The sequence below is a fragment of the Barbatula barbatula genome (genome assembly GCF_947034865.1).
Source record: "Barbatula barbatula genome assembly, chromosome: 23".
Taxonomy (NCBI): domain Eukaryota; kingdom Metazoa; phylum Chordata; class Actinopteri; order Cypriniformes; family Nemacheilidae; genus Barbatula; species Barbatula barbatula.
The window spans coordinates 11385492-11413336 of NC_136786.1; the positions used below are offsets into that span (position 1 = coordinate 11385492).

General features: G+C 38.4%; 1 protein-coding gene across 4 annotated transcripts in view; it reads right to left on the reverse strand.

The window, feature by feature from the left end:
- The window catches only part of kiaa1217 (KIAA1217 ortholog), a 90925-nt gene that overhangs the window by 45909 nt on the left and 17171 nt on the right, over window positions 1–27845 (reverse strand). The window contains exon 1 of one of the 4 annotated variants that reach the window (XM_079447644.1): window positions 12908–13059. The exons of the other annotated variants lie outside the window; for them this stretch is intronic. The gene's annotated coding sequence lies outside the window, so the exon portion shown is untranslated. Of the gene's footprint in view, window positions 1–12907; window positions 13060–27845 lie in introns of those variants that run through there. 4 annotated transcript variants of the gene reach the window in all.

Sequence of the window (27845 nt, forward strand, 5' to 3'; positions counted from 1 at the left end):
ATATTCCAATTTAATTAATAAATATGGGCGAATTGTCATGTGACTAATCACATGAGAAGCGCATTTTCAGGGGTTCGCGGGATTACAAACTCACACCTACACCGTGATTTTATGTTAGTCTGAATGCATGAGTTTTATGACCAAGGAGCCATGCAGATTTAGTTTTACAGACGTCCTTATGAGAAACAATTACCGTTCCGAATAGAGCTTTAAGGCGTTTATCAGATGTTTTCCAGTAAGACATCTATGTACTTTTGCTATCTGGGTTGATGGGGTAGTGTGAAGATAAGGGGACACAATATACAGTTTGTACAATATATATGTCTATGAAAAGTACCCCATAACACATGGAAACTAAATGTGTTTGTGTGCGTGTATAAACGTCTGGGTGCGTATTGGGTCAGTGGTGTAGAGTTGTGCTCAGTAATGGATTTATGGAGGAATGTGTAGCTGTGTGTACCCACTCATAAACTTTCATTCCCTCTTTAAAAACAATGTGTTCTCTCTCTTTCTCTCTCTCGCTCGCTCTGTGGGGTAGACAGAGCTCTTTTGTTTGCTGGGCATATTGCATTACGGCAAACAGTGATTTACTGAAGGATGATAGCATCATTTAATAAGAAGAGTGAATCTTACACAAACTATTTTACAAATGATCAACACACACATCTCACAAAACTTGAATAAGCCATGAATTATCATAATCTACTAATGCTCAATTCATTTGTTTTGAAGAGTATGTTCAGCACTTCTAAGTGACTTTAAACACTTGCAAGAAAAGTCAAGTTTTGCACACACTACCAAACATTAGCTTGAATCTTTAGTGTGAGGTAACAAATTAAATGTGCGTAGGGTTGCAATATTTTGGTCTTAGGTGTAGCTGTAGATGCAGGCCTGACTATCTTTTCTTTTGCTTGGTCTCTATTTCTTATTAGCTCATTTAAAGATCCTCTAAACGTTGAGGCATTCTGGGTAATGGAGTTCATCTGTCAATCACTGTCCTTTACCAGGATGAGCTTTAGGTGTAAAGGTCTTTTCCCTTGAGCGAGAGTGCATACGGGGATCATCATCAAAACAAATATGGGTGGGGATAATTACATTTTATTAACTAAGAAAGCATAATTATGTAATAGAATGCGATATAAGTGGAATAGGATGGATGTTCACTGTAAAGACAATGCGATAATGGACAGGGCCTTAAGGCACAATCTGTTTTTATCTCCATCAATTCAGTAATCCAAAAGGTTCTCGGAGTTGCAACAAGTTTTGTTCCTCTGACAACAACAAGCCTACGGATGGAGCCGGTGACAAACTCCCACAGGGACACGGGGCAAAGACAGAAAACTGAAATATTTTAGGCAAAATTAAACCAAAACACACTCTCACAACATAAATCATAAATATAACGCGACATTGTGCTTATCTCATATAAGATGCCACATCTTACGTAAAGAGATAGAAACTAAGATTGGATGTCTGTCAAAATATTGAAAGTGTGACAAAATCAGTGTATTAGGCTTTTCAGTCTACCCAAAAATGAAAATCTGTCATCATTTAATCAATTAAGATGTTCCAAATCTGTATAAATGTCTTTGTTCTGCAAAAATCAATGTCAGTAACCAAACAGATCTCATTCCCCAAATAATGCCATAGTAGGGAAGATAAAAAAAAGGAGTCAATGGAGGATGAGATCTGTTTGGTTCCAAGCATTCTTCTAAATACCTTTCTCTGTGTAAAGCATGACAAACACATTTCTACAGGCTTGGAACAATCAGAGAGGAAGTAATTGATGAAATGATTTTTGGGTGAACAATCTGTTTAACAGACGTGCCATTGTTCCTGTTGGAAGTTTACAATCTTCTCTTCTGACCTTTTCACACATCCACGCACGTTCACAGACGTGTATAAACACATGTGTGCGGAGCGAATGAACTGTCAGCGTGTGTGACCTGATTTTTTTGATAACAGCGTCTCATATCTCCACAGGAGGAACGTTGTGATACTGCAAGGGTGCCGCAATGCAGCCTGTTCACATTTTTGGGTTCTCTCACCGGAAGAGTTCGGCTTTCAACCTCCAGTATCTATTTACAGTGGACGTGATCTTTTCATCTGGAAAAGAGTGTCAGAGTTCAGTCCGCTCAACACTTTCATTATCAGATTAAAGCCACAGTTCAGTTACTATAGTGCAATACCTGTCCCTATTTCTACAGAGCCTTGTGCACTATACAATTCAAAAACATGAGCACGTGTGGGCCAAAACTTTCTATTACCATAAGACAGGAAGCCTTTTGGGTATGCTGTGAATGTTATCAAATGTGTTTAGTGAAGATAATTGCGAAGGGGATGATGTGTGACAGCTTGTGTGTGTTAATATTCATTTACAGTTTTAAATGAGATCTCTCTCCATACAGCAATAACACAAACAGATCCAAGTTTAAATAAAGCCGCACACAGATAACTTCAAATCTCACTGGTTCTCTCACAATTTATGACGTTATTTACGTGCCACCATATTTTAATATATTCAAATGTAAGCAAACTGAGCTCAAAGTATATTTGTTTCTCTCACAAATGTATTGTTTTTCTTCAGAAATCATTTATTGACCCACTGGACTGCAAAGTTTGGATTACTTTAATGACGTATACCCCATTTTTTATTGGTCCTGTATAAAAAGATAACATGATAGAATTGTAATCTTAAATGATATGTTTGTGTTAAACTGAATAAAGAAAGTCTTATACATGTGGGAATCTGGGAGTAAATTATGAAAGAATTTTCATTTTCTGGTGAACTATTGATTTAAGTGTTAAAAAGGGTTGTTGTGAATTTTGTGTTTTGCCAGAAACACTTTTATTATTTTATTAAGATGCTTAATTACAGTCGATAACAAAAGAGACTATGGAAAAATATGTGAATCTAGTTTTTTTGTCATTATGTGTAAAAAATATGTTTTAGTTTATTTGCTGTATAAATGTTATACAAAAGTTTTTAGTCTTAGTTTTTGAAATATTTATTATGACAGGTGGTTCAATAAATGTGTCTGTCTGTCTTAGTTCACACTGTCCTTGACAATCCAGCCTTTTTAAGTTCCGACAGTCTCCACAAGAGGGCCCTCCATCACAAGTGAAATGCAGAAATTAAGTTTTCTAACTACATAAAGTGATATTCACAAATGTTTTAAAATATCTTAAATGTTGTTTTATTGGGCAAGCATGTGTTCATGTGCACGTGTGTGTTAAATGAGAGCTTGTGTATTCCAGTTACAGCACGGTTGGACATTGTTGACCCCTTTCCCGTAATAAAGTGAGTAAAGAAGCTCTCGTCTGTGTGTTTGTCTCCGTGTCAACGGTTGCCCTGCCAACAGAGGGGCTTGCAGCACCCTGAAGAGAGGAGATGAGGGACCCGCCTCTGAACAGCTGCTCACATACAGGCTTGGGAATCTTGATTATATTTGGCAGAATGAAGCCATGATTCATGAAGCTGGAGAGATGTGCGAGTCAGAGAGAGAGAGAGAGAGAGAGAGAGAGAGATGAGGTATATCTTTATATCTGTCGAACTGTAACAGGGGTCAGTGTCTTGGCAGCAGTACAGTTGTCTGTCTGATAAAAGATAAAGACAACGTCTTTTGAAAGGTACCGGTTACAAAACAATTGATGTTTTAATGTAATAATAAGGCTCCAACAGTTTATTTAAAATGTGATTGTAGTTCACTGTTCCAAATCGAGATAAGCATCTTCAAACGGAAGTGCTCTATCTCGTCCAGACATTACTGTATACCAACCACATTCTTCATTTGTGACCCATTAAACTCGTCTCGCATGATCCTATCTTTTTGTCTGGTTTATCTTTAAGTTTATGCACACTATGGACTTTTACATTGGACTCACATGATGTGCAAAATTTACATGAATTCAAACACGCCAAAGCACAGATGTCGTGGTAAAGGATTGATGTCTTTTCTCGGGAATAGATGGAATTTTACAATAAATTATTTACAATAAGCATTACGGAAATAAGGCCACTGTTTCATGATGAAAAACTGAAACTTTTTTCCTTCGCGATTTTGAAAAGTTTCACGTACACGTGACAGCGTTATCAAAACGGTCTGCATTTACACGGATCCAGGAAAACGGATAAAAACGCTGTAGTATACACGCCAGGCCAGTGGACAGCCAAAACGGTTAAAAGGTTTTCTGCTTTTAGTTGAAAACGGTCTTGTGTAAACGGCCTCTAAGATACCATCAAGTTAAATAAACACTACATTGAACTGGCCCAAACTCAAACAATCCTGAATTGTTAAGTGAAAGATATTTGAAAGGTTTGTTTGATGTTCTTAGTAACAGAAAAAAGCTCAAATGTTTAAGCACAAGTGAGTGTATGATTACATAATCTGTCAGTATTACATTTGGGTAGACAAAGTCTTATAATCTAGAAATATTTGCAATAATGTTTTTATGTTTTCTGTACAGCCTGTTCTCAGCCAACACTGGTGTGCATCCATTTAGATATAATATCATCATATAAAGCACAACTGTGAATGGTCCCTTTATCATTATGGCGCCATCTAGTGTTGAACTACGTGCACATGCATCTGGTAAAGTAATTTCTACTGTACATGCGTCATATCTTGTCTTCTGACATTATCAGATATTCTGAACAATATCCATTGAATAACACAATTGTTCAGCAGCTTAAAAACATAATTGCTATTATGTAGACAAAGAACAAACACTGGCTGTGTATCACATTATAGAGAAAAATACACTGGAGGTCAAAAGGAAAACATGAGTTAAAAAGATACAACGATGCAAAAACCGAAGAGGGGAAAGAAAGATTCTGCAAGAAAGAAAGAACTGCATTAGTTCCGATTTGCTTTCCATGACATCATCCCTGCCAGGTCGCCTCCCAGTCTTACGATGTCATCAGCAGTGAGCCATGTCAGTGCTGTAATGCAGTAAGAACCCAGCTACACAGACTAACACACACACACAAGATCACAAGGCAGAAAGACATCAGGAAGGACAAGGCTTGCAAGAATGAAGTCAAAGACACTATAGAAAATGTCCATGTGTTAAAAGATCCAGATTCACGTCCTTTCCCATCCTAATCCGATTTCCTTCCAATCCAGATTATGCAGCAGTGTACTTCATTTAAAACACATCATCTCTTAATTCCCATTTGATTTACACAAATATCAACATCATAATAAGATTACAAGTTATGAAACACATATTTACTATATTAAACTGAATCATGCCATTTTTACAAAAACAACCAAAACATATTTTAAGGATGAACGCTAAGGATTAGTTTAAAATGTATGCATTTGTTTGTTTGAAAGAAAAAGTTGTGTGCATTATGTTATCATTCATCTAAATAAACAGGTGCAGAACCACACATTGTAATACAGTTCAATAAGAACTGTAAGTCATTTGGGTGTGTATTAAATGCCATTTGCTTAATGTCACCCAGTATGAAAAGTGTTTGGACCCAAATGTCTGTGATGAGATCGCTAGTGAAACGTCTTCTGTTTTGCATTTACACACAAATTGTTTCTTTACAAATCATCAGCATAACCTTAAAGGTAAATTCAAGCTAAACATTACAATGTCATAGTATTAGTATCTGCCTTTTGCTTTTAAAAACAGCATGCACTCAAACTGGCAGGAACCCAGAAAAATGACCCATGTGATGAATCATGATATCCCAGCATGATTTGAGAGTAAGCCAAAATTTGATTTGAAACGCCCGGTCTCACACCCCACACCGACCACCTCTCTACACAGCCATCAAGAGCTCCAGCAATCCCCCTCTCCTCTCCTTCTGCACTACAGATCAGTGAAGATAATGTGCGTCAGGACTTTAGGAAACAAAAGAGAAGGAATGCACCAGGCCCAGACGGTGTTTCACCAGCCAGTCTTAAATCCTGAGCTGACCAGCTGGCTTCCATTCTCTCACAGATCTTCCTGTTTCTAGCTCTGTCTGTCAATAGATCACCAGCTTTCTGACAGACAGGCAACAGCTAGTTAGAACATCTAACAGTCGTACCATCAGCACTGGTGCCCCCCAGGGATGTGTGCTCTCCCCACTGCTCTTCTCCCTATGCACCTCTACTGAACCCCCTGCCAAGATTCTGAAGTTGGACGACAAAGCTACAGTTATTGGCCTCATACAGGGCGATGACGTGAGGTTGAGCAGCTGGCTGTCTGGTGTAGTCATAACAACTTGGAGCTGAACACGCTCAAACAGGGGTGATGATAGTGGACTTTAGGAGAAAACCCCATGGCTCTCCCCCCACTCACCATCATGAACAGCACTGTGGCCACAGTAGAGTCATTCAGGTTCCTTGGCACCACCATCTCACAGGACCTGAAGTGGGACATTCACATGGACTCTATTGTCAAAAAGGGCTGTACTTCCTTCGCCAGCTGAGGAAGTTCATCTTGACGCAGGAGCTGCTCTTTCAGTTCTACTCTGCTTTCATTTAATCCGTCCTTTGCACTTCCATAACTGTCTGGTTCGCTCAGCTGTAAAACTACAATGGATAGTCCGTACTGCTGAGCGAATCACAGGCACAACTACTTTGAGCTACAGAGCACCAAAACAGCCAGACATAGGGAAAGTTTCTTCCCTCAGGACATCTACCTCATTAACAGTTAAATGTTCTCCTACTGTGCAATAAAAACATGTGCAACACACAACTATGTATATACTCATATTTATTATACATATGTTGTTGATATAATATTCAGCTATCCACATTCCCCTGCATCACTTGTATATACTGTAACACAGTGAAATTTGTATATAGCATATCTGTACATATAATATACTGCCTGTTTTTCTTTTGTTTAATATTGTCCTTTCCTTGATATGTGTATTGTCTCTCACATGTTTCTTTTTTCTTTTTGTTACCTGTGCCTTGTCACTTTTTCAACCTGTATGTGCATTGGAAGTCCAAGCACACTGGCAATAAAGCTCTCTAGACTCTTTTGATTTAATGAAAGCGATGAAATCTGACCTTTTCTATTATGGACTTAACACTGTTAATGTCCTAAATTCTTTTTTGATATGCAAATTTTAAATTGTAGATATTGGTTACTTATTTTCGACCATAACATTTCTTTGTTTTACATTTTGGAAATCCTATACATTTCCTTGAGGTCCCAAATATCTGGAGACACACTGGACATTCTGTAGAAGACCAAATGACCGATTAAGTTTGGATTTATAAACCGTTTCATTGGACGTGCGCGCCCTGGACTGCAGTTAACATCTGGTCTGTGTTTGGCTAGTGTCTAATAATACAACCATTTCAATTTAATTTATGTTCATATTAATCTATTTTCTTTAATTGTATAATAATTGTATTAAATAAACAATTTGTTGAATGTGTCATATTGTTTGGTCGCATTTAATGAAACCACATGTTACATTGACATCTAGCGGTTGAGCTTTGTGTCGCAGTCTAAATTCAAAATATTGGAATATTATGAAGTTTAGCCAACTAGCGGTTCATCTCGGTTTCTTTCGTTTGATAACAGAAATAATCTACAGGCGCTCTATTGTTTGTGAATGTGTACCTGAAACTAAGAGCAGTCCACAAATGCACGCATGCGCATACATGTTTATTTATGTTGTCCCTTTGAAACAGTCTATAAAATATACAAAATGTTTATTTTGGGGGTTTGTCTACTGCTTGACAATTCTGGCTTTGAAAGAGGAAGCCACGAGGTAAACTTCCATTTGAGGAATGAGGACTGATAGTGGAACGCAGGAAAACATTTGAGGAGCGGGCGGAGGACTCGCTGCCTGTCCTACTTCTACTAACATTGTTAATATTTTCCTGAAGCATTTCCTTCCTTCCATTCAGAAGTCACCTTAAGACCGAAGACCCCAAAAACCCACTCAGACCCAGAAATAACCATTAGCCTTTCAACCAATGAGTCTGAGAATTTGTAAACAAACTAACAAATGAGACCCCGAATTGTGTGAAATGTTTTAAGAACCAGTTCACCCAATATAGAAAATTCTGTAATTATTTACTCACTGTCAGTTTTTTTAAACCTGTATACATTTCTTTGTTTATGTATCCTTATAAAAGGATCAAACAGGAAGTGCTTCTGGATCAGTGTTGTTTGTATCATCCAAGAAAGATCATTTCTTCACTGTATAAACATACCCACCACTCCACAACATAGACTAAACCTACTTATCTGACCATATCCGAGGACAAACAAAGGAAACATTACCAATAAATAAAGTCTAGGTTTTGTTGTGCTACTGTCTCAGACTGAGGTTATTCCACAAACGCATTTCAAGTTTCATCTAGTTCATTCAACTGCCTGCAAACATTTTTATGGTCGAGACGCATTCCAGTCGCATGAAAACGAATAATCACATAACCACAGCCAAACAGGCATTATGGAAAATTGCGTCTTTCCTTGCAGCCAGTAAGCCTTCTCCAACTGCTCAGCCCTGAACGCGGCCATTCAAAAAATATCTCTTGAATGAAGAAGAAACAATTGATTAAAAAACAGTGCACGATAAACGTGATGAACATATGGCCAGAGCAGATAAATGAGGATAAACGAAAAAAGAGAGAGAAAGAGTGAAATGACATAAAAGCTCGAAAAAGCTCCTGACTGTAGAAAGGAGAATAAAAATGCAGTTAGCAGGATTTCATCCCCATCTATTAAGATTAGCCATGTTTAATGCCCAAAGACTTACTAAAGACCAAACATAATTAACTACTCAACAAATACACACACTCTTGTCCAGCTGGGATGAAAAAAACACTTATAATCTTAATTATAAAATGAAAGTCATTGAGACACAAGGATTACAGGAATGTTCCATAAATCCTTAATAATGATGGAATAACTTAAAATTTCAGTGCTCTCTTGTACAAGACAAGAACTTGGGTATTTACTAATGGTTGACATATTTTTTTAAATAGCTTTTGTATCATTGGAAAGTGGTAAGTACTGCAATTGTCTATATTATATTCTGGTCATTTTAAAAGAAATATTGAGTTTAAAATACAAAATGAGCCGTAGAAGAAGTTCTATTTGTTCAAGAAAGAGCCACTAAAAGAACATGACACCTGTCAGGTGCGATTCACCATCATGTTGCTGTTATCTGTTGGGAATGTGAGTTAAATCAGCCTCCGGTCTGACTCCGTTTTAGGCTGGTTGTCATCGATCCTTCATTGCCTCAGTGGTTCCCATGGCGATAGGGTGCCCGCAATTGCACCTGTAGAAAATATTACAGGCATCCTGATGCATTACTATGTGGGGATGTGACGGGTATGAGGGCATATGGATGATGTCTTAGAAGAGCATGAAATCTTTGATCTCACATGTACTAGATTACAATAAACAAATCCAAAAGGTAGGAAAATGCTAATTGTATATACTTTATGTTTTGTGAACTGTGTTGAATGTACAGTTCAGCCAAAAATGAAAATTTCTCTTGTCATTCCAAATCTATATGACTCTACAGAACACAAAAGAAGATCCAACAACCATTGGCCCAATTGACTTTCATTGTATTGACACAACTGAGACATTTCTCAAAATATCTTCTTTTGTGTATGTTTTAAACAACAATAAACAGGATCCTTCGAACAACTGTTGTATAACTGTTGTCACCAACCAATTTCCTACACGTCTGTGCTAGTTTTTTGTCTCTCATTTAACTCATCTCACACATTAAAATGAATCTGCCCCACGTTAAGGTTCTGCTCACCCTGTCTGCTTTATTTGCGTCAACGACGGCCTGACATTACGCTACTAATATGCTTTAAGCTAACAAGCATCCACACCACTTTACATTCAAAACAACACATCCTCATAAAAACCACTAAGCCCAACACAGCACATAAAAACAGATACACAACCCATAAACCCACCATATTCCATGTCGCATCCGGGGAATTTCACTTTACTTCTCAGCATAATCCATCTCACAGCAAGCCTCACGGACAAACCATGGAAGGATGATGCAAAAATCACCACTCTGGCCTCCATATTCAGGTCATGAAAGAGCAAAAACAAAAACCATCCATTCATTCAATTATCCTTTTATGTGGTGAACTATAAAGAGAAGGCTTTAAGAAGCCCTACACAGGCCAGGCGAGTCAGCAGGTCAGGCTTATGTAAGTTGTGGGTTGCCTCATTCCTCACCATGTTGTGAGGTAATGAAAGTGTCGGGCTGTCACTTTACCAGCCTCACTCGGGAGAAAGAGACATAAAGAGAGAAGGATTTAAAGCTAATGTTAATTTTTTAAATACTTTCATCCCATATTTGCATATAGTCAACTATTAAGTAACTTGTTGGCCTTGTAGGGCAGGACCATCTCTTTTTCCAACCAATAAGAAAGTCTTGTTATTTTCTGCAATTTCATTTGATGATGCGCTTAGGGCAGAAGTGGTACACTTCAGCTTTAAAAGGATACTTCATCCAAAATGAAAATTTACCCACCTTCATTCCAAAGATTTAACAATTTGCTTCTGTAACCATATCCCTTCTTGAAGCAGCCAGTTATTGCGATCAAGCCAGCGTCTTCTAAACAACATTTAGTTCTGGAAAGACTTCAGTTATTCTTACATGTGTTTTTTTAAGTCTTGCTGAGGTTTTCATCATGAAAAAGGTTGAAAAGAAACACTTTCCTTCCAAGGAGAGTTGGATTAGAAAAGTGTCGAGGAACCTTTGAGGAAGTTGGTTAAACAAGGGCGATTCAATTAGCGATTAGTTCGTATCTTATCGCCAGACTTATAAAAGGGGCATGTGCTCCCAGACAGGATTAATATTTAATGCTAAAGCCTCTGCCGAGATGGTGCTACAGGTGCAGTTCTGTGTCCAAGAACAGAGGAGGGACGCTGATATCGCACCCAGAATCAAACAGCAAAGGCCTAAAGAAAATTACCACTCTGCTGAGTGTGAGAGGTTAAGTCCATCTCAATCGGATTGGATGTTTCATCCGAGACTTGCAGATGATTTGGTGATTTCTTTGCAATGACATCATGTTTCGTGCGCATGAGTTTGATTCTTAAAAACTGCTGACACACACTGCCTTCTCAATAATGTGAGGCTGGGATTTGAAACTGCAGGAATAAATGACTTGTTTTCGGCTCACATAGGTTTAAAGGAATTGTTGATCATTTATTCACCCTCATGTCAATCTAAACCTGTATTATGTTACCTTTGTCTTTATTGCTTTCATGTCACCAAGGTCCTATAAAGACCACGAAAAATGGATCACACTTGTTATATCACTCTATAAAATATAAATAAGGTTGAAAATGATCAATAAAATTGGAAATGAAACAAACAAATCTGAACATTTGTAGGTTTACTACTTGATTTTGGAAAGAAAATGTAAAACAGATACTGCATCCTCTGTCCATACTCCAGGCCTCTTATAGATCTTCCCCTAAATTCTGGATCCTGAGAACCCCCCCACACACATTCAGAGGTTTCCTCATCATAAAACTCCAGTTCCAGCTATCAGCACTAATGAATTGATCTCAAAATGATAGCCCAACAACCAAACAACCTTGAGAGGAAAGCTTTGATATTTCTTACAGACCGTGAATGGGATACAGCCCAAGACCTCCAGATGCAAATCCGCTTAAACAGCGTGCAGGGAAAAACTTGGAAAAGTTGTCACAACCACAAAGAATTCTGACTGCTGACCGTAAAGCTGACAGAGCTATGAAACCAATCAAACGCAGTTTGAATTTCGTTCGATTGTAAATATCGTTAACAGCAGCAAAATAATTCATAATAGAAAGGCGGGACTCCATGAGAGAGTCGTAAAACAACTTTACACTTGCACACATTTATGGAAAGACTAATAAATGACTGCAATAAGCCAAATGATGGTTCAAATTGGATGCCAAGCACTTGGTTGGTGAAAATTGTTGGTAGAAATGTGTTCCTGTGGCTCAAATAATAGAGCACTAGCAATGTAAAGCTCAAGGGTTTGATTCCTAGATAACACGCATACTGAAAAAAACTTGTTGGCTATTTATTATTGGCTTGTTGCATCTCAATTAATTGGCTCAGGTATAGTTTGGTATATTTTACAAATGCCTGTTTCCGCAATTAAACATCAACTAAGCCAATTGAAAAATTCAGATGATGTCACAAGAAAACAATGACTTTATAGCTCTCAATTAGTTTTTCCAGTGAAAGTTCCAGTGCATAAGTGTCTGCCGAACGAATGAATACATAACTCGCCATGTAAATAAAATGTCACCGCACAACTTAAATTTACACCTTTGGATGTATAATCAAGTTGTAAAGCTGGAGAAAAAAGCATTTTTTCTTTCAAGCTACACCACAACGTTTGGTCAAAGCTAAACTTCCATCTTCACAATTTCAAAATGTAGAAAAAAGCACCATTGGCGCATAGTGCAGATACATTTATACATGATTTTATCATTAGCTTTAAGCGTCTTAAAAGATCCCTGGCAGAAAGGGTCCAACATGATGCATCATAATGCATCTCAAACTCACTTAAGGTCACTCACGAGACCCCCAATGTCCTCAAAATCCCTTCATATCATCACAGACACCGCATCACAGTTTCCCTCGAGCAATAAATGACCATAAGTAGCGAAAGCCCCTATAAACTATAAAGCCCACTGAAGTCATTAAAGAACAAATACAGGGGGGTGTGACTATAAACCTTATTTAAAGTAATGGATACGACACAGCCTTCTCGCTGCGCAGTCTGCATTTGTGTTTTAATTCAGCTCTAAACATGTCTCAAGAGCTACTGAAACCCAAAACAGAGGTTTTTAATGCGTCACGGCAGGCAGAGGAGCTGAACAGTGTTTGTTATATGCCTTTACATTTGTCTAAGCGTGAAGAAGAAAGATTGAGAGTCATATTACTCACCCTATTAGTTCTGTCGCGGATTATACATCCAAACAACCACCCAAGCGTGAATGAGAGATCGAGAGAGACTGAAACTTTTTTCCTGCTGCAGTTCTCCAAACCCTCTCTCGCTCGGACACTTCCTACGCCGTCCCTTTACACCAACTTAAATCACTCCCCCAGACTCAGCCCAGGAGCATTGTTTAGACAGGACGTGTTGTGTGCATGTGTGCGTTTGCGATTGTACACCGCAATGAATACGGTTTTTGTAACTCTCTTGGCACTCCTTCGAGCCTGGCACACCTCAATGCAAAGAGAAAAGAGGGGAATAAGAAGTGAAAGAGGGAAATAAAAAGGAAGAGATGTGTGACTGAGAGAGAAAGCAGGACTGCTGATGAAGAGAAAGACGAAGAAGAACCCTTTAAGCTAAAGGAAAACAAGGGGAGGACTTCCTGTGGAGCACAGTCTTGAGGGTCATGTGTGTGTCAGTGAATTTGAAGCTTGCTCACAAAATCCCTCGGTTTGCTGTTAGAATGGGAGCCAGATAACAGTCCTCAGTGAGGTTGAAGGGAGTTAAGGTTCAAAGTGACTCCAAAACATGTTTGAGGTGTTTAATGGGACAGTTCAGCCAAAAATGACAGCTTTGCCAATATGCATCATCATTTATTGCGCAACACTGAAGTCATTTATAGCAGATGCATAATCAAAGTGAATGGTAATATGGCTTACATTTTTGCATTTAGCAGATGATTTTATCTACATCCCGAAAGACGTAACTGTAACTAGTTATCAACAAGTCTTACAACACCCGGTAGATGCTGCCCCCAAACACACACACACATGCAAAAACACACGTGCACACATGCACACACACACACGCTAAAACCAGGACCGGTTAAATGTCGTCAAAAGTGGGTTGTAATGTCGTAGATCGCAACGTTACTGAAGACTGAAGGCAAAGTCACGTGGACATCAATACATGCTTGTCTAACGTAAATCTGTCCAAACAAAACACACAAAAAACACTCATTCTGTGTTCCACTTAAATGTATTAAAGGATGATTTAAACCAGTGGTTCTTAACCTGGGTTCGATCGAACCCCAGGGGTTCGGTGAGTCAGTCTCAGGGGTTCGGTGGAGGTCAAGACACACACCAGACTCATATGATTCGTGATGACACACCCCGATTGGCCATCATTGGCTGCAGGTGATCACGCAACATCGCTTGGCCTATCTGTGCTGCAGGGAATTTGGTCCGCCCAGTAGTCGACTTGTGACTGTCGTGATGGTACGTCGTGTGATTTCTTTCTTAATATTTTAACCCTTTCGCACTAAATATGTCTAGCAAAAAAAGAATTTGGTCGGACGAATATGTACAATATGGATTCACGTGTATAATAGAACGAGATGGGAGTCAGCGTCCTAACAGCATGATTTGCAATGCCAAATTGAGCAATTCTAGTCTAGCACCGGCAAAACTAAGAGAACACTTCATTAAGCTGCATGAAGATGGAAAAATAAGAACCACTGATTTAAACAAATAAAAAACAGAACCACAGACTCGTAAGTAGTATTCTGAAAAATATTTGTTTTGTAGCTGGAGGGTTTTACTGCAGTAGTCAAGAACATGTCACCAGAGTAGCTAAGAGAAAACTTGTTTGCAAAACACACACAGAATGCTCTCTGAACCACACAATGTTTTATTCTCTTTACTCCGGTGATAACCTGACAGCCGTGTGGGTTTGTCTGTGATGTGTATGCTATGAATGTCCCTTAACTCCTTAATGTTAATACAAGTAGAGTCGTCTAAATATACAGACTAGGTTAACACTTCACTGTGGGTATGTGTAGCTGTATATATATTCCATTAAAGGAATGACCGTATAAAACATATTGTCCAGTATGCCATAGTTTAAAAGATACACACACATACTTATCTTTCTTTAATAAACAATTCTTACTAATAAATGTAGTGCTGAGTCATTGTAATAACAACATTAGTCACCCAGAGCGACTATTAAAGTTATCATTTAGTTTCTCTGTAAAGAAGCAATGCAAGTGTCAAATGGGACACATTGCAGTGTTTGTGTGTGGCTGAAGTTCAGACGGCACGTTGTTTCATTGGGTAATATATGTTGCAGAAGGGTGCTGAAGAGCACCCCCTTGGTTACCCCATGCGCCCTTGATGGCAAGAGTGCCACAAGTGCTCCATTAGAACAGACAATAAAGAGAGAGAGAGAGAGAGAGAGAGAGAGAGAAACAAATGTAGTGATGACAATACTGTTTTTTACATAGCGTTTATAAAATCAGTGAAAGAATCCAGACAGTTAAACAAGCCCAGGATTTAAAAGCATGTGATGTTAGGAAATGAAGACTAACCTCAAATGTTACAACCATCCCAGTTAATTCACAGAGACGTGAATTCAGATGAACTTCAACAGTTTTTTCCATTTCAAGTCAAAATATCACATTTCTGCAGGCTACAGAAGTTAAAGAGCTGACAGGAAAAGAGAAACTAAACACTATTTATAGTCATCGACAACATTTCAAAAGAGATCTGATAGCCCTCAGATTAACTATAATGCTCAGATTTTGAGTTTTTCCTTCAATTACGTTCAGCATTCCAGGATCCGTTGTGTCTCCATGAGGCTGAAGGAATTCAGAGTCAGGAGCAAGATGATTGCTCTGGCTGTCTGACTGATGATTTCATAATCGCTGAACTCATTCCATTTCCTGACTCCTGATTATGGGGACGTTTATCACATTTTAATATGCGGAGAGACAGTTTCATACTGGTGAGACTAAAATGAGAAACTGGCTTCTCTTTGTGCATTCGCTCGCACATCACCATCGGGCAACTCCGTTAAATGTCTGTTTAAAACAGAGTTCCCAAAAACTGTAAAAGTGACGCCTGGAGCCTAAAAATAAGGATGATCCTCGATATCACATTATAGATGGCAGACGTGAGGGTGCACATTTACTCCGCCTTATTTTCTTTCATAAAAATGTGTTAAATCATTTGTTGCGTGTGTATGTGTGCACGGAGATCGAGAAAGAGATGCTTTGTCGTGACCCCAAAAGGAAATACCTCAGTAATACTGTTGAACCCTGTCTACACAACATTTTGTTGAAAAAGATAGGAAATAAAACTGGAAACCAGAAAACTGGAAAAGAATTGAAGAATTTTGCAAGCTTTATTTATATTATTGCATTAAATATTATAAAAATTATATTGATTATTAATGTATCAATTAACATATTCATTTATGAATTATTGAACTTGTGTTTTAATATATTGGTGATGTTGTTTCATAAAAACAAAATCCTTCAAACTGCACACTTAATATTACTTGTAGTAAACTGTACTAAAATCCATTGAAATTAAAAATTGTTTTACTGGAGTAAAAACCTACAAGTCACAGTTACTGTAGTAAAACCATGGTTTTGCCAGTTTATGCTTTCATTATAAAAATCTTAAACTTCGCAATGTTACTTCGTTTTCGAATTCCAAATACTAGTGTTTTTGAAATTACTATAGTATTTTCTATAGCAGGGGTTCTCAAACTTTTTGACACGTATGCCCCCTATTCTATTCAACTAAATTCAAAGGATCCCCTCCCACTAATAAACTCAAAATTTCTACTCAATAAAATATTTTAAGAGATATTATGGAAAAAACATTTCTACATTATAAAAATGGCCAAACCATAAGAAATATCGTGTTTTTTATCCTTTAAATAAATTGCTCATTTTGTCTAACTTTAAAACATGAATCATCTTGAAGACCCCTTGAAAGTCAGCTGGGGCTCCCTTATGGGCCAAGCCCCTGTTGAGGATACTATAGTTTACTGCTCCTATAGTAATTATATTATTTCTTTTTACATAGTATATTACAGTATACTACAATTTCCCATAGTCAATAAATATAACTAAATATTGTAGTATACTATAGTATTGTTCCATATGAATGTTTGTTACATTTCTGGCACAGTAAGGACATTTTAGCTCCAAAAATACCCCTTAACTCACAAATTTATGGATTCATACACAGAGAATAGATTGTGTAGTTTGCTCTGTGGCATTGTGACATATAATTCAAACAACAGCCAACTAAGAGCCTCCAAGTTATATATCCAGTATACATATCTATGACGTTACTTCTCTAAAATCCAGTTAACCATAATAAAGCATAATAAGATGACTTATAGAAGAAACACTAACCCGGCATATGTGACTCATGGGTTTTTAAACTATAAAAATGATGCGCCTTCTGTCATAATAAATCTGCCCTGTAGACTAAATTTTGTAATTACCTAATGGCATGAGCAGCACACACACACACACACACACACACACACACACACACACACACACAAGCTAGGTCAGTAAAACAAAATCTGTCTGAGCAAGTAAAGATTCCTCATCCTAACAGCCGTAAATACACACAACTTTCAATGACTTTCACAAAGACAGTTGTTGATGTTTCGGTCATTGAGTTTTTTCATCAGTTGCCGATGACTTAGGATCATGAATCGACATGCCATTACAACATTGTAAGATCTGAAGTCAACAACAGCGCGGTGAAACCCAGGTCAGATAAATCATATGAATCAATGATCAAGAACATCTAATAGCCACCAATTATCCCTTTATAGATTGCGTTGACTTTTAGCTCTACGACTCGACTTGTCCAACACATGACTGTTCACACGTCCCTTCTCACTGCTGTACTATATGAGGATCCAATCTCGAACCTGCATGTCCCACATGGGCACTATGGATTAACACATCTGGATTTACAAGTAGGCTAAAAGTCCTACTGACCATTTCTAAGGGCTCATCCATATGCCCTAAGCCATTCAAAGGGTTTACCCTCTGGAGTGAGAGCTTCAAAGGGTTGAAGTGTGTAGGGGACCAAACAGTGCCCTTTCTTAAAGTGCCCTTCTGCATAATCATCTCGCGCACATAAGGAGGCACAGCCGCAGCGCATAAAAGAATCTGCGCAAAGAATCATGGGGGCCCGAAGTGTCCATCAGTTGTACCCTTCGAAATCCTTCATACCGAAGGGCCCTTCGAAGTGGCCAGTTATGAGCACTTCGGTTTGGAATGACCCTTCAATATGGCGGCCGTGATTGTTTTCACTTCGAAGTGCCCTTCGGAGGGCGATAAATCTCCTTTGGAACGCGCTGAGAATCTGTTTCTGGTAAATCTGAGAGAAACTTTGTTAAGCCTGTTAAAATTCAATGTGCAGGCTACATCTCTTTAGAAACCTTGGTCTTCCTCATGTTTTCTGATTGCTCAATCCTCTTGTTTCTGCTTCACTTGCGTCCTTTTCCCAGGTACTTGTCTAGCCATTAGATGCTGTGTCAGAGCGGAGGCCATACAGAAGAAAATGAGTACACACACTCACACACAGTGCCAACATTTCAGGAAACCCCTTTATCTTTTCATCCACGATTTTAACCACTCTTTATTTTAAACAAAGAGTTTCTTTAGAAGAGGGGGTTATGTGTGTGTGCGTAAACCTCTTGGCTGACCCTAATAATCCACCACACACATCTTGCCTAAATAGACTTCAAACAGAGATGCTACTTTTAATCAGCTCTGAGAAAACTGGCACACAACCTGATCAGAAAGAAAGAGAAAGCAAGAAAAAGAGGCCGAGAGATACAGAGAGACGGAAAAAATGGTGGCAACAAAATGGATTGAGTGGAAAGAAAAGGGGAGGACAGCAGAAACGACAACAGAACAAAGCAAAGCTGACGTGATCTGGCACAATGTGAGGAACAGTCTAGCCAGTGCACTAGTTTAAAACTAAACTTATAATTTTCTGTCAGTGCTTTGTGTGCGGGCCTTTAACCTGTCAGAGCTCATAGCCTCATACGAGCTCATGTTTACTGTGGAAAGTGGGGTAGAGAACACATCTCGGGACATTTTAAAATGCTTAACGTGACACTTTGCTTATGCATTTATATTCTGGCCTCACCAGGTCACCTGTATATTTATAATGTATTTGTATTTAGCTGTGACTTATATTTACTTTATAAATCAACTTCAACGAGGCAAATGAGAAAAGAGTATTTTGTTTTTATAACTTTAATTTTAAAATATACAGTAAGGCCAGCGGATGCTCACTTTTAAAAAATTTAATATATGATCCGGTATAAATCCATTATTACATATATTTTCTGGTTAAAATGTCAACATCGTCAAGTTGTGGTACTTAAAATAGCATCTTACAGACCTCGAGCAGGGAAGCAGATTCCCCATCCAGAAATACTCACAATTGAAGGAAGGAAAAGTTTGTGGTCTATTTATAAAACAGTCAGTTCTGGTCCTTGATTCTGATTGGTTGAGCTGAGTTCTAAGCCATTATAAATTACTCCGATTTATAACTGTTGACCACATTAGGTCACGTTATTTTATGAAACCTTTTATACGCATATGGACTAACCGTTTTATAACAGCAATAAGCCCTGCGAAGTAGTGGGTTAAAAGTGCATTTTATACCAGCTAAGAGCATTGAGGCTGCTTTATTCTGCCACTGTAAATCTAGTGAAAACAAACAAAAAGGACATGCACAAAATGTAGCTCCTTCAAAGGTTCAGCTCATCCTGGTCCATGTGCAAATGAACATCTTCAGTCTGCACAGAGAAACAGTTAATTCGACTGTTGTGGTGGTAAGGAGGTGTGCAGATTTCATCACAAAGTCTGAATTAGTATTTTTATGGTACTAATATATCTGTACTGTTTCTTAAACGTCCGATGTGTCATTTTCCTGAAGGATTTATTCAAAGAAATGCAATATAATATACTTAACTTTGAGGTGGTGTATATACTGTAGATCTTACTTAATGAAGCGTTATGTACTCATGACCTTGGAATGAGCTTTTTCTATCTACATATACCGCGGGTCCCCTTACATGGAATTCTCCATATTGTTTCTACAGTAACCCTAAACGGACAAACTGCTCTAGAGAGCGCGTTTCGTTAATACGTCATCTCCTTCAGCAAAGAAGCAAAAATATGACGACAACTTCATCCTGTGTCAGCCTCTGTAGTGCTTCGATAGGGAGGGGTGGAGGGAGCCATTGGTTGCAATTTCCAACCTCACTGCTAGATGACGCAAAACTTAATACAGCCGACCTTTAAAAAATACACGTTTCGTTTTTTGTCTGTACAAGGTTCAAACGTTCAGCAGCAAATACTAATCATCTCAAGTCTGCAGTCTTCACGTATGACTTGAGGCCTCATGGCATGAATTCAGCTCTTAGATATGTAAACAGCAACAATGAAACCAGGTGGTGTTCTCTTCTCTATCCAGCTGTCTCTGACTCATATCACCTCATACCAAAGTCACCAAATGGCCGTCATGACATTAACAGATTGCCGAGCTATACAGCACAAACAGAACATATATGTGTGCAAACACACACACAAACCTGTTGCCTCTTGCTTGATCAGTGACAACACGGTTTTAAATTGGTCTAAAAGGTGGATGTTGTGGGAAAGCGTGTCTCTCTTTTCTCCGTCTATCTCTTCATTCCATATTTCATTTAATGCTGGTGTTTTGGATGACGACAACGGCATCCTGTAAGCCCTTTTCACAGCCACTGTAGCGATTAAGCAGCATATGAGCTCAACAGAAAGGATTCTGGAAATTTTCTGAAGTAAGAAACTGATTCCTCTATTGACTTTAGCTGCTTGCTTTTAGAGGAAAAATATCTCAAAACAGAATGATAAACCTCGCCACTCTTTCTCTTCCTCCCCTTTTCGATCCTTCATGCCAAACGGTGAATAATTACCAGATTCCATTAGCCATTGAGTTAAAGCACTCAGGCACTTTTCATTAGCCGAGCTGGCTGGTGACCTGCGGATCAACTTCTGCCCGCATGAATCTGTCTGAAGGAATAATAGACTGTTGGTCTGAGATTAATGGAGTGGCTACCAAGCACAAAATACCTTATTTAAGAAAGTAATTTGGTTACAATATATCTTGGACAAGCAAATAGTGTCGATGTACTTCCATATCAGCTTTCTTCAATTCTAAAAGCTCAAAAATGTAAATAGCTGATGGAAAACAATAATTCTCTGTACAGAATACAAGCTCTTTCTGTCTGTCAAACTTAAAGGGATAGTTCACCCAAAAAGACAATGACAGAATTTTCATTTTTGGGTGGACTATCCTTTTAAAGTTTAAATAATATTAGTTTAAAAATGCACCAGAAAGCACCAGTTTGGAAAAACTATTCAATGAAAACCCATAGTGCCGAAATTTCGTTTGTATTTGAGTATAATGAAACGTGGTCCTTCAAGATTCTTCAAGCTGGATGTGATTTTAAGTATTTTAAGGTTATTTTTGTTATTAAGAGCTTCTTGATAGGGCCTGGGAAGTAAATGATGTCTAATATTGTAATCTTTAAGTGAGAAAAAAACGAAATGTCTCTTTAAAAACTTCCTGGCATAGTATATTCAGCTTGAGTGTCTTCAGTTTGGACAGCAATGGATTAAGCGTGTCCTTGCTTTTTAATCTTTTATAATCAGTGAGGATCAAGAGTTAATGAGCAGCATCCATTAATTTAAACACAGATCCATTGGAGATGCCGTCAATGAATGAGATCTTACTTTTGATTACAAGAACTCGTCCCCATCTGACACTTTACCCAATAATCATCAGTTTATTCTACAAAATAAAAATGTATGACTACTTTTATTAGGGACACTTTTTACAGATTTTCATCAAATCAATTCTGATTAAACAGACCAAAACTATATATTAAAGGGGTGGTGCAACGGTGTGTCATACATTGATTTATTTAAACGTGCTGTGTTCTAATGCTTAACATGGTCAACTTGTCAAAAAATTAGTTGGACGTATTACGTAGTATATCTGTGCTCGATACACTCCCCCAGTGTTCGTACAGGTTTCGGAAAGTTTTTTCTAACATGGAAAATCGCCAAGTAACAACTTTTCTTAGTCCCTTATTAGACAATTCTCCCGGAAAAGCACGCCCATGCATAAACCATGGAGAGCGGGAAAAGGAGCATGCGCACAAATCACTTTCACTCGTGTGCAGGAGAGAGAGAGAGCACTATGTTCGCGAAGTTAAATTGTGTTGTTTGTGTGCTGCATTTGGGTGATGAATGTTATAGAAACGGTGGATATAAGGCTGGATTTGGAGATCGTTGAAAGTGATAGATGGAGCGGCAGTCCCAGCGCTAAAAGACTCTGGACATGAACCACACGCGATAAGGGAAACTGTTTTCTTGGCAATATGTGCGCACATGCTTTAGTTCCTCCCCCACACACGTTGCATGTTTTCGTAAATAATCGTTCAGCTTTATCTGTCTTTTATAAATGTGATCACACTAAAGACTCTGCAGATATTTGAAGGGTGCAATACTATTCTGTAAGTACTCAAAAATGAACATGAGATTTACAGAAACTGTTCGAGTTAGGGGCACTTTAAGAGTATTTGCACAAATTTATTCAAATTCAAATAATTTGGTTGCACTAGTAAAGTGTAACTTAAGTCACTTTAAGTAAATGAGTCCCACCAAAAAAAAAAAACATCTGAAATGTCAAACAGCATTATAGTGGTGTACTACATCAGCTATCCCATAATGCAACAGTGACATGTTGTGCTTCTCATATCAGGAAATCTAAGAGCTATATGTCAAACACAACTATCATTATACCCACTCATAGTGGTAGGCAAGGGCAAAACTAACAACGGTAGCTTGACATCCAGCAAGCAACTAAAGATAAACTATGTTTTGATGAGGTTAACGGTCTCTCTCTCTCTCCCATACACTCTCTCTGGCTCCCTCGTCCTCCCACCCGCTTTCCCATAACCTCTGTGGAACTGTAACCATGAGTAAGCAAGACCACCCAGCCATGAAATTTAAGGACTGGGCTACAGTTCTTTGTCCTGCTTCACCTGCTTGTTATACACCTTCAAAGAGCACTAACAGAGGTTTAAACAAAGGACTGAAGCGTTTAACCTGCTGATAAACACTTGAAGACAGATGACTGCTGGTAAACACTCGACTTTATCACTTTATCTGTCTGGCATAAAGCGGGAACAGATAAAAAACGAATGTATTTGTTTTGCTCCCAGATGTTTCTGTGAGGGCATGTTTAGATATTAATCTAAAATGGGATGCCAGGTTATAATGTTAGCCGTTATGCTTTGATCCTCATTTAGAGGGATGATTCACCCAAATATTCTGTCATCCTTTATTCACCCTCGAGTTATTCCAAGTCTGTATACATGTCTTTGTTCTGATCAACACAGAGAAAGATATTTGGAAGAATACTTGTAACCAAACAGGTCTTAGCCAGCATGTAGCTATTTTTCCTACTATGGTCGTCAATGGTAGCCAAGAACTGTTTGGTTAGCATTCTTCCAAATATATTTCTCTGTGTTCAGCAGAACCAAGAATTTAAACAGTTTTAGAACAACTTGAGTGGGAGTCATTTTTGGGTGGAAAGAGCGTAAAGGTGTTTAGTTTAGTTAAACATGTATTTATTAAACATTACAAACGGGCAGCTATACAGTTACCCCTACGAACAACATATTTATATGTTCATGTTATTAATGTTATATCTCTACAGGTTTATAGTTATTTTCCGCCGTAACATAAAAGTCAAAGGTCACAGAACCATGTGGATTTAAGTCCTTTTTACAACCATTATAGATTAAAGAATGAAGGATGTAAAAAACACAAACACAATTCATTACCTATAAATAACCGAAAACAACCTTTACTATGTTTGTAAATGACAGCATGAACTCACTGACAGAAAACTAACAAATAAAAAGTGAAACTTTATTACCCCGTTGAGGGCTGCAACTGAAAAGTGTCCAAAGAGTTAAACCAACCGGAACAGAAGTACTTCATAGCAACTTTGAGTTGACACAGAGCTCTTCAACCACAACCACCAGGATTAAACAGCACCGGGGCAGAATGTGATAAAGTGGTGCCTAGTAATCACATAAACAAACACACACACACAGGCATTAATCCGCACCCCACGGTGCTGGAATGGGGAGACAATGTGATTGTGAGTCCATGTGTTTTTGAAGGAATGCGGAAAAAGCCGCAAAGTCAATCCTGATGGACACAGGAGCAGTGCCGCTCATCTAATCCCACAAAACCCATTGTGATATAGAAATAAATAAATAAAACAGCCGCTCCCAAACATTTTCAGCAGAACACCATCTGTTCAATTCAACCTCAAAAACACCTCAAGTGTATTAATCCGCTTAATACCTGCGACTGAAAATACCAAACAAAGTGCAAATCAACAAAGTCAACCTTAAACCAACAACAATAATCTATAAAAAAAAAACCTCATGACAAATATCACAGTTTCAATGGGATCCATACTTTAAATGTCTAATCAAAATTTGCAGCTTTGAAAGTTGCAATTTTTTAATCATTTTTATATGAGAAATAAAGACTTAAAGGGATAGTTGAATTTCTTCAGCCTCATGTCATTCAAAACCTGTGTATGACTCTTTGAAACATAAAAATTAAGATATTTAGAGAAATGTCCCTGTGGTTTTGTGTAATGATACAGCCGCATCATGTCAGGTTTCTCTTTCTCTTCTAGTGGCAGGACCATGACAGAACCTCGTGTTTAATGTAGAGAGAGTGATTTTTGGCCCTTATGGCTTGCCATACACTCTCTCCGGTCTCGTCTCTGTTCCCGTCCTCTCGTTTCCTCATACTTTTTTCATGCCCCACAGCTGTTCTCCTCTTGATTTGTTCCCTTATTTAATGCCCCTTTGTCTTCTGCCCTGTGCTGGTTCATTGTGATTTATGTGGCGAGTTCCTGTGCCCTGTCAAGTCTTGTCTAGTTTAGTTATTTTTGTAGTTCATGTCTAGTGTTAACAAAAAGATGAGAAAATAATGACTGAATTTTCATGTTTGGGTGAACTCTCCCCTTAATAAATGCATCTTAAACAGTGCGGGAAGATAGGAGGTCAAATGCAAAGCATATGGAGACTTTGCTCAAGTTTCCACAAGAAAGAAATCTTCAGATAAGCTTTCTTCTGAGGAAAAGACCACAATAAATCTCACGAAATCTCAACAAACCTAAAACCTGTGCTCGGATTTCCCATGATCTCAACATTCACCATCAAAAGCAAGAGATTTCACAATTCACTACTTTGTAGTCTTCCCACGTCAACAATTGGAATTTTAAGAGAAACACTCAAGACAATGTTTATATCTCTCATTAAGTGATTTCACATGCTCTTTAACTGAAGCATAAGAGAGCATGTGAGAACTTCAAGTGTTAACCTCAGCGCAACACTAAAACGATGTAATAACATTTTTGCGCTTTAAATGAACTAAACTGATTTACATAATTTTAAAAAACATACCAAAAGGAGATATACGATACATGTATGTCGGTGCATCCGACTCTGAATATCTCCCTAATGATACTTACTCTGCTCGGGGACTTGTTGCTGGGTTGCGGTCACTGTGGATCCTTTACTCATTCTGCTCCTCGGCTGGGCCACTTCGTCCTGTTCTTTCACATTTGTGTTTTGGTGGGTTTGTGAATGTGTCGTTCCATGAATCGGAGGCCTCTGGACACCTGTGTCTCCTTCCCCTCCCATCCGCATCACTTTATCCCCCACACCAACAATTCTGGCTCGCCCGCCATGTGCATCGCGTCGAGGTGAGGGAAGTTTAGAACCCGCACAAGCCAAAGGACGAGCAAGACGTGAAGGTTTAGACATAGTTCCTCTGTTGGAGGTGGAGATTTGTGGAATGTCTGTCGTCCCACGAGCCAATCCACTTTGAAATGACTTCACGAAAAACTGAACTGTTAGGCGAGTTCTGTAATCCAATCAAACTGGATTCCAAAGCATTGTTCTGTAGAATATTCCAATTGATGTTCCACAGTCCCCAAGGAGTCCAAATCTTCCAATTCAAAGTTTTGCGCAGAGAGAGAGATCAGCACATCTGACCGTCTCACACGCTCAGTTCTTTACTCACGAGCGAGTCCAGACGAGTACAGGTAGGAACAGACGGCAGAAGGAATAAGGGGGAAGAGGTTAATCATCACCTTTGCTAGCAGTGTCTCCAACGCTCTGATATGTGTGTGTGTGCGCGCCTCGGGTTGACAGAAAGAAAGACAAACGGAGATAAGCAGACTGTTGCCATGTATCAGCGCATTCCAACACACAGACTGTCTGAATCACTGTCTGTCTCTCTCTATTATCCCTACTAAACTTCCCTTCTCTTTCCCTTTTTCTTCCTCTCTCTCTCTCACTCTCCCTCTCTATCGCCTGTGGTGCCTGGAAAGGCAGAAAAAGTCTCAAAAGGGATGAAAAATATCCAGAGAAGAAAAAGCAAGAGAAAAGGTAGATTCTTCTTTTCTGCTTCCGTCACAGCTGTGTACAGATCCACATGTGAACCTCGGAGTCTCGCTCTTGCTCACACGCTTTACTCTGAAGCTCTTCTAGTCTACAATTTAATATAATGTAAAACCATCGTTGTGTTGCATGCGGCTAAAACACACACACACACACGTGCTTGAGTATTTCTGGAGAATTACAAAGCGGCAAAAAGGAAAGCACATTGCTTGTACAACATAGGTCTGTAATGTGTGTGTGGTAAAGTGTTTCATGATCAAAGCTTTACTTCATAAACGCATGAATATCAACAGTGATAAACAACCGCCATAATGATGACTATTGAAATGAATTTTATATATCTTTGAAAATCTGAAACAGTAGTCTACACGCAAGAACACAAGCCTTGGTCAAAAACAGGACTGGCTAGAAGTTTGTAACGAATAACCTACTAACACAGAATTTAGTCTTCACACGAGATCTTATTTACAACATTTTATTACAGGATTAACCCCCCCCCCGCTCTCCTTTTACGCAGCTATAAACCAAACATACGGGACAGTGATCACATCAGAATGTATTTGTGCGGCGGGCGTCTTGGTGGAATTATGGGTGACCTAATTCTGGACGGCTTTTTTCAAAAAGGCCTCTGTTTATATGATACCATCTTCCCAATAATACCTGACACAATATCTACTGAATTGCTTAGATGCTCACCTTAGAGAAATTATGTCAGTGTATGTCAATGCTTAAAAAGGTTGCTAAATAATAATACAATCGATTTATAAGTTTGGCTATTGATCAGGTGCATAACACTTTACATTTTAGAGATTTGCTTCATGGACGAACTGCAAAAGTATTATTATAATAAAATTGTAGTATATAAGGCCTCACTCTAAAGAACATTTTTCCCAGCTTAAACATTGTGACCTCTGACCATGTCGTAAATAAAACAGATGGGACCAGTTTCAAAAGTTCCGTCCAGTACAATGCAGGTGCTGTTGTGTATTTGCATATACAGCCGCGCAAAAAAAGTAAGAGACCATTCCACATTTTCATTAATTCAGCATTTCTAGATGTATTGTGGCCATTCCGGTCCAGCGTCTGTTGTATTTTAACATAATCAAACCTTATGAGTGACGAAGTCATTCAACAGCAACGTGAAAGCATGGTAAAACACATGAAAACTGTTAAATAATTCCAGATTATCAAATATACTTTTCCTAAATACATGTGCAAATATTACTGTTGTAATGCTTCAAGATGAATCTGAATTTTATTTGAGGTCTGAACAAATACAGAGCATCTTTTCTGTTATTTTGATCCGTTTCTCCAGTTGTCATTTTCTGATAATAAATGCAAATAGAAACAATATTTTCCTTTAAGATTTGGGAGAAATATTGTATGTAGTTCACGGAATAAAACTAAATAATTTTATCTAAACACATACCTTTAAATAGTAAATTCAGAAAACCTGAATATTTTGAAATGTCTCCGCAGCTATATCTGTTGTTTACATGTGACATGTGTGTACCTCAATCGGCGAGTGTGCATATGTGTAAGTGTGTTTCGTGAAATCTGAAA